Source organism: Diospyros lotus, chromosome 15 (assembly GCF_014633365.1).
Source record: "Diospyros lotus cultivar Yz01 chromosome 15, ASM1463336v1, whole genome shotgun sequence".
Classification (NCBI taxonomy): domain Eukaryota; kingdom Viridiplantae; phylum Streptophyta; class Magnoliopsida; order Ericales; family Ebenaceae; genus Diospyros; species Diospyros lotus.
The window spans coordinates 12,894,112-12,909,951 of record NC_068352.1 but is presented as its reverse complement, the minus strand read 5'-3'; positions in this window follow the sequence as shown (position 1 = coordinate 12,909,951).

Below are 15,840 nucleotides of genomic sequence, written 5' to 3'. Positions count from 1 at the left end.
ACTATACAAAATATTTAAAAAATCAAATATATATACATAAATATACATACACACACCCATACATACATACACCCAACTTTCTGTGTGTGTATGTATATACACAAATATACATACATACATAGGAGAAGAGTTGAGAAGCGGCGAGGTTGAGAAGATATCCGATGGTAGAGCCAACGACACCATCTCCCTCTAGCCTCAACCTCAATTTCTTCGCTCACTTTTGCTCTACAAAAATACACTCTCTCTTCATTTCCAATAACCCTTCGTTCTATATAAAATCTCTTCTGCCCTTTCTCACCCCATGCTCTACAATCACTATTTCGTTCTGCTCCAATGGTCATCGCTTTTTAAGGAATCGGAGCCACCACAGCTCTCTCCTCCGCCAGTGTTTTGGAGTTGAAGAGGTTGCATTTCCACTTCTCTTCCTATAGATCGCTCTCAGGTTTAGAATGCTTTCACCGTCCTCGCCCCTTCTTTTTCTCAGTTCGTCGCTGCCATCACTAGTCGCGGCTGACATGCCCAACTGCCGACCTCACTTCCCCTCCTTCTCGCAATTGCCGTCCACGCTTCCCCTCCTCATCGCGATCGCCGGCTACGCTTCCCCTCCTCCTCGCTACTATTGGCCGCATTTCCCCTATTCTTATCCTTCGTGCTTCCGCTCCTCTACTACTGCTGCTGCTGCTTCTTCTTCTTCTTCTTCTTCTTCTCCTCCAAATGCCTAGAATTTATTTTCCAACCTCCCTCCTAAGAATTGGTTTTCCAACAAAAGTTAGAATTGAGTATCACGTGACTAAAAGTGGAAATTTGAATTACCTAGAAAATATGGTCTATCAAACACCACCAAAATAGGAATTTACATGGAAAATGGCTATTTTCCATGGAAAATATGATCAATCAAATAGGCCCTTAGATGAAATTCAACTTTTAATCTTATCAAAATCTTTTCAATTTTGAGAATTCTCTTTGACTCTCAATTCTCTTTGAAAAAATCCAAACCTCTTTTCCTCTTCTCTCAAAAGAAACTATTTGAATCTTTCTCTTTGATGAAAGCCAACTATCTAATCTTCTTTGATGACCATCTCTCATTTTTCAAACTCTAATACCAACTCAAAATTTAATGAAACCCAAACTCATCTTCTCCTGTTCCAATCAAAACCACCATCATGATTTTTTAGGGATTTTTGTTTTTGGTTCGATTGGGGATTAATTTTCATGAAAATAAGAGTACAATGATCATATTTGACACACTTTAAGATCTTATTCCATCTTTTCACTACACCTGTAAATAATTGATAATTATCAATTAATATTCAAATGCAATCAAAATGATTCAATTTACTCACGAATAAAATTAGATGAGAAAAGTCTCATCCTAAAACAAAATTATCTCTAAGTGAGATGATCTGGTAAAATTGTGAGATAATTTCAAAATTAAAAGATGAGGCGGCCAGCGGTAGAGAAGAGGAAGAAGGAGGCGGTCAACAGTTAAGCAATGCAGAAATGGAAAGGTGGCGCGGTGACGCAAAGGGCAAAAACTCTTGATGATTTTTGGGAAAGATGATAGGTCTTGACTCATCAAGTGTTGGGTCGACCCACTAGGTCAGATTTGAATCGGGTTAACCTGATTCATTAAGCGAATCAGGATCAGGATTAACCCAATCCATTAATGGTAGATCCACTTAGGTATGGACCAAGCTCAACCTAGTTCTCGACCCATTATAGTTGATTTAAATCTGATAAATGTTTTTTCCCAACAAAATAAGGCCGAAATTTGTTTTTTCCAAATTTTTTTATAACATATCTAGAATTTCTTTTTGATAACATATCCATTTTTTTTTTTTTGGAATACTAATTTTTGAAAATTAGTGATGTTATCTTCATCTATATGACATGTTGTAACGCCCCGCTCCCACTTACAGGAGTTACTCGTGAACAATTACTCGGACCGTTCACCTGCCCGGTCTGAGATGAAAGGCGGACTATGTTTCAAGAAGAAACGCCCTAGGTGGGAACTAGGCTTCGTCTGGCCCTTCGCTTACCCAGGATCCATAAAACACCCTAGGGCCTCGCGAGTTTCTTATGAATGAAGAAATAACCCGCTACACCGCCCAAGGGCTTCAAGATGCTTCTTAACACCGGGCTAGACTAAGGGGAAAACTCATACTCAGAAAAATCCTCAAATTTTTCCAACACTTCATCGCTCGGGGACTCCTTCGGGGATTTTATAATTTCTTCTATAGCCCAAAATCTCCCAAAATTGGGCCCTATTATTTCCCCTTTTATTCCCCTAATTTTTGAAATTTCCCCCCCCCTTTTTTTTTTTTTCGCGCACGGGCCCCAAGGCCGGCTAGGCCCGGCCGCGCGCGCCTGGGGCGGCCGCGGCCACGCGGGCTGGCCCAGCAGCGGCCGCACGGGCCGGCCGCGCGGGCTGGCCGCGCACGCTGGCCGCTCAGCTGGCCGTGCACCTGCCGCGTGCGCACCCGCGCGCGCGCTCGCGCCCCCTGCTGCCTGCTGACCTGCTGCCCCCCCCCAATTTTTTCCAGCAACTCCCTTATTTTGAAGTTCCAACTTTCCAACACCCCAAAAATGCCCAAATTCTCCAGAATTTCCTTTCCATATATACACATTAAAATGTACTCTTTGGGCTTAAAGAAATCCTTACACAAGGCATATACAAATTAAGCAAAAATTTCAACATTTAGAAAAAAAATATTCAAATGTCTTCATGCTCAAGCCTCCTTCTCTTGCCAAACCTTTCCATAGCATGCTTCAATACCTACAAGAGGTCAAATAAACCTCATGAGCTCCAAGAGCTCAATAAGGGTGCAATGACATAAAGTATGGAAATTAACAATATAGATGCCAATGCCATATGCAAGTGCCTAGGGTTTTAATGCCTCAACCCTCAAGGTTAAAGGCTTCAACATTCCCATCCCAACACACAATTTCATGGCCATGAGTCTCATACACACAAACATATGCAAAGCAAGCACAAAATGTTAAAATGCATACAAAAGTCATGCTAGCCACCATCCACTTGGGGCTTTCCCTTTGCCTCAATACTCCATGGATCTTCAAGTTTCCAACAACTTCAAGCCTCCAAAATCACTTTCTTTAATTTCCTCAAACTCCTTACATGAAAAACAAGCCTAGGATTATAAAGAGATCCTTTAAAATGAGAAATACAAGAAAATTATGTAACCTTTACCTCTAGGCTTCTTGGATTTCTTCTTCTCTTTTTTCTTCTTCTTTCTCTCTTCTTCCTTCCTCTTTATTTCCTTCAAATGGCTAAAGGGAAGACTTCCTCCATCTTCCTTTCTTTTCTTTCTCAAGACTCTTCAAATGGAAAAACTTGAGCTTGAAGGTCCACTTCCCTTTTTATACACTTTCTTTTCTCTTTTCTTTTTGATTTATTTTCCTAGCCTTGATATTCCCAATTGCAAGACTTGATCCTAGCCTTTCATTTCTCCTTTACTTTTGAGAATAAATCTTGACCATTGGAAGAAGCACAATCCATAGCCCTTAGTCTTCTTTAATCTCAACCCTTGATGCATTTTGGAAGACTAAATCCCCACCATCCAAATTAACACAATCCATGTGTTTCTCAAGAATGAATCCTAGCCATGGACTTCTTTGGAGATCCAATCTCCACCATCCATCTCATTCTTCTATTGGATCCTTGCATCCCATTTGGCAATCCATGCCAACATAAGGCCTTAAATCTCTACCATTAGATAAATTCCAATTTCAAGACTAATTTTCCACCATTGGATCAAGTCTTCAAATCCCATAAATATGCCATTTCTCATTTATTTAATTGGGACTAATTTCACCACATTAAATATGAAAGACAACTTGGAGAGACATAAATGCTTTTCTTTCCCATTTATTTTAATCTCCCATTTTCCCCCATTAATGCTTGACCATTTTCTTTTCATTTGCAATTTCTTTTTATTGCAACAAAATCATTACACTCACATGGGCTAAATGGCTCATCTTTTCCATTCTTTTTGGTTTATTTAAATCCTTTAATTTTGCTTGAATAAGACCATGCCAAGTGTCACTCTAAGACACAAACTTGGCTTCCAAGTCTTCCATCTCACCCATCCATTAATTATAAACATAATTTACCAATTAATTATTTCCACTCCCATAATTAATTTCCTCATTTTCTCATAATTAATTCCTTTATGAAATTTCTCTCCAAAATTACCAAAACACCCTTTGTGAATTTTCAATCCCATTTATTTCTACATAATGCAAAATGGGAACTAATTCACTTCCATATTCAATTCCACCTTGGAATTATCTCCAATGTACCAAATTACCCTTTTATTGGACTTTGCTATCCAAATTACCAAAATGTCCCTCTCATAGGGCACCATCAATCTCAAGGATCCGACACCTACTCAAGGGCATTTTTGGAATTTTCTCATTTTCTTTCTCATTCTTTTAACACCTGTAACACCGGGTGTTACACATGTTCTATAGTACATATGCATGGATTAAATATTCTAAGAGAATTTTATGTAAATTTTGTTTAAACCTAGAATGCATACTAGGGTGTTATGTACACTTTAATTCTTTTGCATAATCATGAAAAATTATTATATATTTTTTAATTTTGTCACGATAATTGTTTTAGTTGCAAATATTTATGTTAAAATTGAACATGCATATGGGATAAATATGATGTGGCATATTTTATGTGAATTGCGCAAATTATAATTAATTATATAATAGTCGAACATGTGTATATGGATGATGATTGGAATCATAAACGACGTTTCGATTCCAATATACATGTGACATTATTATATTCTTGATTTGTTTTGCTGCAATTTTGATGTTGTGATATTATATGCTAGCTCATGGATTGTCATGTCCCTTGATCAGTTATCAGGTCTGCTGCAACCAAGAGTATACTTGTAGAATTGAATAAGGGTGAAAAATTGTTCGAAGGCAATTATGACATGTGACATCGAAATGTGCAATTTATACTGGAATAAATCAAAATTACAGAGACTTTAACTAATGTCATGGTTTAGCCTAATGATGGGAATACAGCCCAACATTAGAGAGATCTAAACACATATAATGGTTGGAAAAGAAAAAACACCCTAGCTCGCATTACATTGTTGAGTTGTATGCAAGATGACATTCTCTATTAATTTGAACAGTATGAAACTGCTAAAGATATATGGAATGCCAAAAGATAAAGATATGGCAATACTTCACTATCAAGGCGAAGGATTCTTACAATCAAATTTGACACTTATAAGATGCTTCCAAATCATAACATGAGAGATCATCTTAGGATGATCTCAAATATGATTAGAGAACTCCAATTAGCGAAGTACAATCTCATTGTTGAGCAACAAGTTCAGGGTGTTATTAGATTTCTCTCTACAACTTGGGAACATATGAAAGTAAACATGACGTGTTAAGGTCAAGGGTAAGTAAATATGATTTTGATGATAACAAAAATATTTTTATAATATCAATGTATTTTATTAGCCTCTTATGAAGTAAGAAATTTTATTTTTTCGTGTCCATGTATCTTAGGTTGACTGATGTTTAGTCTAAGTCGACCGAAGTTGGCCATAAAGTTTAGCCTCATGCCTTAGGTCGACCTAACTTTCTGATAGTCTACTCTTGTGTGTTAGTTTTGATGATGAAAAACACATTGATTTATACTCTAATTCATAAGTCAAGCATATAGTTTTCAAATAAAAATTAATTTCATATACTTAGTCAACTATATGTCTTTAAAACAAAAATCAATTTCATATACTTAGTTAAAATAGAGCTATATTCATATATATCTTAAATGGAGATTTGTAACAATTTATATTTATTTTGATGATGAAATTATTGATAATTTACTTTTGCCTTTGATATAGTTTTGATGATAAAAATCAATTGTATTTTGATGATAAAATTATTTTGTTAATGGTTATTAACTTGGTGCTTTAAATTATTTTTATATGATCTATTAAGCAACAAAATAAAAGTTAAATTCATCATGCAATCCAAGGTCAAAGAAAAATCTTGTGATAAATTTCTTGATGGCATTTGGAATATTATGCTTTTATTTGATTAAAGATGTGCCAAAAACCTTGTGATAAATTTCTTGATGGCATTTGAAATATTATGTTTTTATGTGCCAAAAATATTATGATAGTATTTGGAATATTATGTTTGTATTTGATTATAAAATATTGTACAAAAAAATTGTTTTCAAAGAGCTTGAAAAAAAATCTCAATGTTGCTAACTTCCAGGCTCAAACCCTCGCCACCAGCTGCACCTAGGCTCATATGCGCGCCCCAAAGACCACTCCATCTACAACCTTTTCATCTATACCTACGCACAAAATTAATTATATAGTAAACAAAATCCCAGTTTTCTTTGGAAAATCTGTCAACTAACCTCCTTGGATTTGTCGAATGACAGAATGCATTTTTTTGCGTCTGTCGATAAATTAAAGCTCCAACACCTTTAACGGCTAGTTTCTCCACTATTCCAATTCACTCCACCTTTCACCAATGGCTATATTCGTGAAAGAGCTTGTTATAATACCCATATTTTTGTGAAGATGCAAAGTATTTTAAGTGAATTTAAAATATCAAAAAATATGCTTGGAATGGCAACAAGTGGTCGAATCGGTCGTAGGGAGTGCCTTGGAGCTTAGATACCTAAGGACAAAGGTATATTTTTGACGAGCGTCTCGAGGTGAGATTTATGATGCTGAAAGAAATCAAATCAGATATGGTTTTCGATTAAGCTAAGTTGTAGCCTAAAAAGACCGAATGATGGAAAGGGACTTTCGGGAAATCGTATATATTGAGTAATTTTGAGTTATTAATTTTGAGATTTTAAGTATTTCGATAAATTTGATGTTTGAGGGTGTAATTATAATTAGAGAATTATCCAAATGAAATAAAGATGAAATTATAAACTCATGTGGTAAAATATTAAAGTTGAGAACTTGAAATAAGGGCCAAAGTGTCATTTGGAAGAAGTTGGGGAATTAGCTTGGATTTCAAAAATTGAATTCATTATAGTTTTGGATTTGAAAGGCCATTCAAATATAGCTTTGAGTCTTTGGAGTCCATGGCTTAAATTGTGACAAGTGACATAATGTGATTGGTTGAAGAAATCTATAAATAGGCACCATGGATTGTTCTCAAATCATTCCAAGTAAGTTTGAGAGTTGAAGCACTCTAAGAGGAGGAGCTTTCTCTAGAGAGAGAGGAGGAAGTTCGGCAAGAAGGTGGGAAGAAATCGAAGGAGAAGCCGGGGAGAACGAGCCTTGCCGGAGTTACGAGCTTTCGTCAGAATTTGCCAAAATCAGTCATAATAAAATTGAGGTAAGTCATTCTTTTTTATAATCTTGTAGAGGGGGAAGAGAGGGTCACGTAGGTTTAAATGGGGGTCGAATCGGAGTTAAAACGAGGGAGGTATGGCCGAAATACGAAAACGACGCAATGTTGTCCGAATCTGATACGCAGCGTGTGAGATACACACGCTGGAAGTGGCTGTGCGTGAAGGCGCGTGGGCCACATTTCGGGGCACGTGAGGGTGCATGAGATATACTTTTTCTATGAATTTTTCCAGTTATGCCCCTACTTTAATACCCCTCAATCCTATATAAAAATATTTGAGATTAGGTTTACCAAAACGTGTGTTTTCTGCAGAAACCTAAGCCGTTTGCTGCGAAATTATAGTGTCCAAGAGATAAACCAATAAGGTGAGACTCCTATACTCCAAATCCTATTTTTTATTCTCTTATGAGAGACTTCTATTGCATGAAACGTGTTTCATGAAGTTCTTATACGTAACTCTTGTTATTCTCTTACATGAAATCATGTTGCATATATGAAATGTATTTTTCTGAAAAATATATGCTATTGACTTTTTAACTATTGCATTTGTAAAATTTGTGTGGCCATATTGTTGTACCTATTTGTTGTTGGTCGAGGGAAAAAGTCGGATATCCCCGAAGAGGCCCTATGCATGCGCCATCGAGAAAGCTCTCGTGGGGAAGACCGTGAACCTAAGAAACAACAGATGTAGTGCTTGCATGAGTACTATGAGGTTGGGCTGAAGTGACATGGTTAGGGACCTCTTGAGAGGCGCTATGCGTGCGCCATTGAGAAAGCTCTCATTAGAGGAGGCTAACGTGTTCACGAGGCATTTCGGAGTAGTTCTCGTTGTCTTCTCATACATTTTATACCTGATCATGCATTGATATGAACTGTTCTTTGGAGTTTCTCACTAGAAGATTCATCTTCTAATTGGACTATGTCCTTGGAATATTCAAACGTTTCAGGTTCAATAAGTGGCTCTAAGGGAAATGAGGTAGCTGAAGAATAAATTTAATTTGCTGTCTGTAGCATGTTTAGAATATCTTTATTTATGTGCAAGCTTATGTATGTCTTGGATATGTTTAAGACGTTTAGTTATCACTTACGAGAGATGATGTCCTTGTAATACCTTTTGTAGACGTCTTGAACAATTTTATGATAAATTATGGTTCTGAACCACATCAGGTTTGATCTAGTTTCTGCATTTGAGATTTTAACGTCTGTCTTAGCTATTCGATTATTGGGTTTGTTAAGCTGAGAATGTGAAAATTAGGGTTTTGGGGATATTATGTGATGTATGACAGTTATTGTGATATGAAAAATTTTTATATTCCTGAAATCCTAAGTTATAACACGCTCGAGAAATTTGAGGTGTTACACTTGTGAAACACTATAAACAGATATCAAAGGGATGAATCAAGACAACCAAGATGATTTATTTCAAACTTTCAAGTGTTTATTCTTTCAAAAGCTTAATTATTTTATTTGTTCTTCATTTTTCTCTTGAAGGCTTTGCTCTCATTTTTGTAAATTTATTTTCAAGCTTTATTTGTTTATTGAGAGAACTTGTAACTAAAAATGTCTACTCTTAGATCCTCTCTTTTGTATTATTCTTGGTTTTCCTAGCAAAATTGCTAGAGAGCCTACATTGATTGTAAGAGGTTGTATTTACTAGTTTGTTACTAGAGGGCTTGCTTACTTAAGTAAGTGGTTGTAATACCTAGTTTATTGCTTGAGGGCTAGCTTATTTAAGCAAGAGATTGTAAAATCCTAACTTGTTACTATAGGGCTTATCTAAAGAGATAGGACGATTATAATGGATTGGTTTAAAATTCCTTAGTGAGAAGTTAAGGGAGTGGATTAAGCTTGATTTAAGCCAAACAACTATAAATCGGTTGTGTCCCTCTTTTGATTTTGTTCTTGTTTTATTTCTTGTGCCAAGTAATTCCATCACTTGCATTAAAATCTTATTTTTCATAACAAGGAATTCAAGTTTTCAAACAAAATTTTTAAATAACCCAATTCACCCTCCTCTTAGGTATTGATGCCATTACTATACAAACCTAACACTTTCGACCAAACTTTGGCTATTGGACAACTTTGGTCAACCGAAGTTGTGCCTAAGGTCAACCAAAGTTGGCCATAATGTTGGCTTCTTGACTTAACTCAACCGATCCTTCAACTTTAATTAGGCCTAATGTTGTGTGATGACTTAGGTCAACCAAAGTGAAAACTTCAACAGTCGTTTCTGAATGTACTTATTTTCTGCATCTATTTTTGGTGCACGCCAATGATATATTTTTTCCAATATGTTTTTACCTTGTACCTAAAAATCATGGTTTGATTTCCTCATGCAAAAAGTAAAATCTCTTTTTAGAAAAAAAGGAAGATTGATATTTTACTCTTGTGATAAGGTTTTGATGATGAAAATTTTGTACCTAAAATTATGCATGTGTTTCTTTTCAAAACTAAAATCAATTTCACCTTATATGAGCATCACATTTTCAAAACACAAAACTATCTTATTTATCAAAGGAGATTGGATAAACAAAGTTTAACATCTCTAAAAACTTATGCCTAAAGAGCTTTTAAAATTGGTGTCGTGTATTGATAAAATGAAGTAAAAATCCTTGAAGGAAAAACAAGCCATATGTCGATTGATTAAGTTATCACTACAAGAAAATAGTCAATTTGAGACGGATTTAAAGACGGATTTTGAGACAGATTTTGAGTTTGAGACGGATTTAGAGACGAATTTTGGGTCGTGGCTAAAACCTCAGTCGGTAAATTTGAAACAAATTTTGAGACCGATTAGAGACGGATTTAGAGACGGATTATTTCCGTCTCTATTTGAGACGAATTTGGAGATGAATTTTTTTCGTCTCTGTTTGAGATGAATTTTAGAGATGTGTAATGCCCCGTTTTCCGAGCGCATTATAACTCAGGACAATTCTAGGATAATTTTTTTTTATACTACTAAAATCAAGACTAAACCATATCATTGCTCTTATCCATCCCAAAATTTTCATACATTTATCTCCAAAGATAATCATCATAAATATCAAATGCGGAAGCTAGAATCGAACATAATATCATAACATTAATCATAAATTAACTCTTACATCACGGGAACATAAATTTCTCAATATGACTTAATACATAACATAAGTTCTCAACTAACATTAACCCTAAATAGGGTTGTACACCATTATTCCTCAAAAACATTCAGAATTTGAAGTAGCAGAACTTAAATACATGAGCAACATAACATACACTCAACTGATCATACAACTCATCATGCACTTTGCTAAGTGCCATCACATGCCTGATTCATCCTCATTTCTGTTACTATCTTCATCTAGAACGTTTGAATATTCTAGGGCCAAAGCCTAGGTTAGATGATGAATCATTTAAGTAAGGGTACAAAACATTTAATGCTCATATATGTATGCAATGCACATAATATCATAACTCTCATGTTTGGGTCGACTGCACCTTAAGATTACCCGCCATTTTTTCAATCTCCCTGTCAAACCGAGGTGTATGAGTGCACCCTTGGCACAGTAACTGTAACGACCCGCTCCCACTTACGAGCGCCACTGGTAAATAATCGACCAGATTTCTCATCTATCAAACCACAACTGAAGGGTTGGACTATGTTTCAAGAGAAATGCCCTAGGTGGGAACTAGGCTTCGTCCTTCCCTTCGCTCCACTCAGGAATCGGTCCCAACTCAATCAAGAAAACACAGCGGACTGAGACCCGAAACCCGAGTGAGCTTCACCTCTCTTCAGCTCGCCCCATAGCAAGCCAGAGGCGACCCAGGCACAAGCTAGCATACAAACACTTCGCTGAGTATTGGGGGTTTATGAGAACGTACCTTGCTGAACCTGACTCAGTCCGAAATTTGGCTTTGCCGACTATGCCACATCCAATAAGTAATCTCACAATCATCTATCACACTATGATGATTACATAATTAAATACATTTAAGCTCAATGACATAGACATTTACTCACAAGGGTGTACATACACCACGCCCCCTGACTACATACAAGCAATATTAAAAATACATAACTCAGGCAACACAGCTAGTTGCCACAACAGCCTCCCGGCGCCATCCCTGCTTGTATCCGGACTTGCATCATCTACACATGAGGTAAAACCTCATGAGTCATAAAGACTCAGTAAGGGTGCAATGCATGTAAATGAGGCTAGGCTCACACATCCTCACAACCCACTAAGGTTTGAGGCATCAACCTATCAGCCCCCACCACTAGTCCTCCTTATGGCCATAGGTCCACTAGTTCATGCATCACACAAGATATAACCACTATATGCCAGTGCAACATAAAAACATTATCAAGCATATTTACCAACTTGCAAGGCCACCTCCACATGGAGCCGTCCCTTACCTGGCTCGAAGCTTCATCTCTGCCTCGGCACGAATTTCCAGCCCAAACCTCTAGTTCCTCTAGGATCACCGCCTCCCCGGTCAACCTAGATGCAAAACACGCAAAACCCCAACTCCATTAACATCCGGCATTTAACCAATGCCCTCAACTACACCACACATCGCCAAAATCATCCATCAACAAGATTTCAAATAACCCCAACACAGGGTTTAATCCAATAATTAATTATTCTACATTAACTCGCTTAATGTAAACAATTTGGGAAGAAATATTAATTTACCTCGGACAATTCGGAAACGAAATTCAGAAACGACCACGCTGACGTTGCCTCCCGAGTTGCCGCTCGCGCCCAAAATTCCATCTTTTTGAGCTTTTGACAAGCTCTTCAAGCCCCAAACTAATTTCCAGAACTTTCCCTAATTTTTCTAGAATTTTCAGCTATTTTTCCCAATTTTTCAGAATTTATTTTCCTTTTATTTTTTTTATTTTTTTCCTTTCCTTCTTTTCCTTTCTTCTTCCCTGGCTTCCCGCGCGCGCACTGTTCCTCCTTCTTCTTCCTTCAGCCGCGCACCAGCAGCCCTCCCTGCGCACGCCGCCGCTGCCCAGCACCATATCATGCAGCGCCACCGGCCGTCGCGCCTCCACCGCGAGCCACCATCGCGAGTGCCAACGGCCGCGGCTGCTGCTCCCAACTCCGCGCGCTGCCCTGGCTAAGGCTGCCATTGCTGGTTTCCGAAGCTTCCCAGCCATCATTGCTGGCCAAACGGCCTCCTACCGTAGCTAGGCGCAACCCCGATGGCCGCCTCCACGCTGTGCGCACCCCGATCATCGGCCTCTGCAACAGCGGCCCGCGACTCCCTGCTCGCACCAGCCATCGCCATAGCCGAACCAGCAGCTTCAAGCCGCCATTGCCAATACTTCAGCCACCTCCGAGCACCGCCTCAGGCGTCGCATCAGCCGCCGTACGCCGCGATCGCCGTCGGTCGTCTCGACCAGCCCCTCAATCGCTGTTGCTTCCTCGGCCATGGCAGCTTCTAACGCTGCTACCAGCCGCGGCCTTTTCCTCCAATCTCTCTCAATCCTCTCTCTCTCTCTCTCTCTCTCTCTCTCTCGCAATCTCTCACACTCTCGTGATCTCTCTCTCGATCACTCTCTCCCTTGCGCGCGGATGGCCCTCTCGACCTTTGCTATCTCCCTACTTTTGATTTCAAATATTCAGAGAACACATGAGGAAGCTTCAAGGAAGCTTCCTCCCCCTTTACACGCACACACCGAAATATATACATATATATATTTAAATTACACATTTACCCCATTTAATATTATTAATTCCTCTTAACAACCTCTTAATTCATTTAGGAATTTTAATAATATCACTTAGGCCCTCCTAGCCTAATTTAATTATCCTTAAACCACATAATTTTTTGATTTCTCGAAAATTAATTACCGACCTTTACTCGGAAATATTGATTCCGTCCCTGCGCCTACACGGGACATTTATTCCATCCGAAATGCCTAAGGGTTGCCTTATTCAGAAAACCGAACCACCCCTAGGGTCTTCTCAGCTTCCAGGAGGTCCCCTCCGACTATTCGGTATTGGCACCCACTCGGGCTTATACAGAATTTATCCCGAAAATTATTCCCGGTCGGACCGCTTTTAGCGCCATTATCTTCATCCCGAGATGCTCATCACTCTTTTGTCCTCTTCCCTGGACATCCAAGTCCCGAGGCACTCCCGGCCGCTAATTCGACAAATTTTCATTAGTAAATTACTCGAATTTGACTTTTGACCTTCCCGGACCACCCGAGGTCCTGACCAAAATAATCAACATTATTTATTTTTCAATACCATGTAATACCGGGTATTACATTCCACCCTCCTTAAAGAATTTCGTCCTCGAAATTCATTTTACCTTAATCTCTTGTCCAAGATGATCACATTTTCAAGCTGCTCTCCGAATCTCCTGCACGAGAATCTCGTAGCCGAACCATTTATCTGCTTTTACCTCGAGTTACACCCACCTCAAGGCTTCATTTAGGCATATGGTCATCTGCTTCTCAAGGACATTCACCAATCGAATACTACCTTGGCCTTCAGCCAAATCGCGCCACTGGTCGCTGGTCGTGCTTACTGCAACGACATTCATCTCCAGATGAATTTTCTCTGCCTTGAAGCATCAATTTGCAGGTTTACTTCCCATTTCCCCTTTTCGCATCACCTGAAACAACTCTCACAAACATTGCATTACTGATCAGTCTACCACGATTTTACGCCAATCACACACGGCAACGTTTCCCACTGCCAATCACACATGGCCACGATTTTACGCTGGTCCAACCAGCAACGTTTTAGCACTGATCATCACCGCAATGTCTCTTTTAGTGCCCACAAGACACTTTGACATTTTCGCCACTATGGTACACTGCCATTTCTCACACGCATGCAAAGTTTGAGTCAATCCTCATGGCAACCTCTCATTACTGATCAACTAACCCTGCTATCACTACACGGGAAGCAACCATTTGGCCCACCCAGCCAACTTCGACCATTTCATACATGGTTTTCTACTTTGACCAGCCGACTCTCATTGATCGATATGATTACGCAAAATCGATATACCCCTGTCAGGTAATTTCACATTTCAACCATACGCGCATTACCCGGGTCCAACTCGAGCTTGGCGATGCACGCACTATTACAATCTCACCTCGAGCTTAATCATGCTCGGGCCACAACCTTCTCCCAACCAGGAGTTATTCACATAAGCACACAGAGGTACTTAGGCCTTCTTACTAGCCGAGATCACACGCTAGTAGGGGTTTCATACCCCTATCAGGGAACTCTTCACTGAGTAACCCCTCTTAAATTTTTTTTTTTTTTTTTCACCCCATTTCAACCTTTACAATTATGTCCCATGCTAGGCCTTACCTTGGCTATTAAACCCTACCGCGAGTTAAGGATCCTACCATTGCTTAAGGTCGCGAAACCATTAATCGGCCCTCGTCATCACCCACGGTGCGTGGCACAAGTGATTGGCTTATTACCATCTGCACAATCACTTATTGCATCGCACCTGTAGGATGACTCGTGCCTTTGGTCCACACCACAATAAGCTAACATGGTTACACCCCCACTCTTGTAGCGGTCTTTTAGCCAACTTTACTCGCCCAGCTTCAATTTCATTGGGACCTTTCAAATCTCACCATTACTCAACAGAGTCTCTTACTCGTTAAGCACGAAACTTTTCTGCGGTCCCAAAATTAGGTTCATTCTCAATTTGCGATAAACATCTGACTTGAACCATGCATAATGGTTCCCTTTGTCATACTCGGCAAGGTCAACACCATGACAGTAATGAATTCTCTGGCAGCGACAATGACACCACCACGTCATCTCAAAGACTCGCTGCGCCTTGAATTTCACTGGTCATCGCAACCAGCACGACCCCACTCTTAGGTCGCCTTCCTCATCACTTTACTATGCTTATAGCAGCTAGCTAATTCCCTGAGAGACTCTGGCTTCTCCCAGACCTCTTATAACTTTTGCTTCAATCAGCTTACATCATTCAGTGAGCGACCACATTGGCTCTAATGCCATCATCATTAGCTGAGACGACCTCTTGCCATCGCTTAGCGCCACATCCAGTCGCAACCGCGACTCAGGAGCCACCTCCGCCACTGACCGACTACTCTTACGATGCCCCACGACCTTGGCCAGCCGCTACATTGCTGCTGCCGCTATCACCAATTGGTGCCTTTGATCGCCATCGGCTACCCCTAACTGATTGCCAATCAACTCCACTGGTTGATTTCCTTTCACAATCCTTAACCTTTAGCCACTAGGTTAACTTTTCATCAATTGCCCACACATCACGGTATCTCTAGTTGTATCACTCACAGCTATCAAGTGATTTCATCATCCTGGCACAATTCTTGGGAACCAATCTCTTCCCATAAGCTCTTTCTTCGAGCTCTCTTTACCCATTCGTGACATCTTAAATTCGCCATCTACTTTCAGCTAACCAACTCAATTAGCGCTAGCCGTGTCGCCCGGCTCA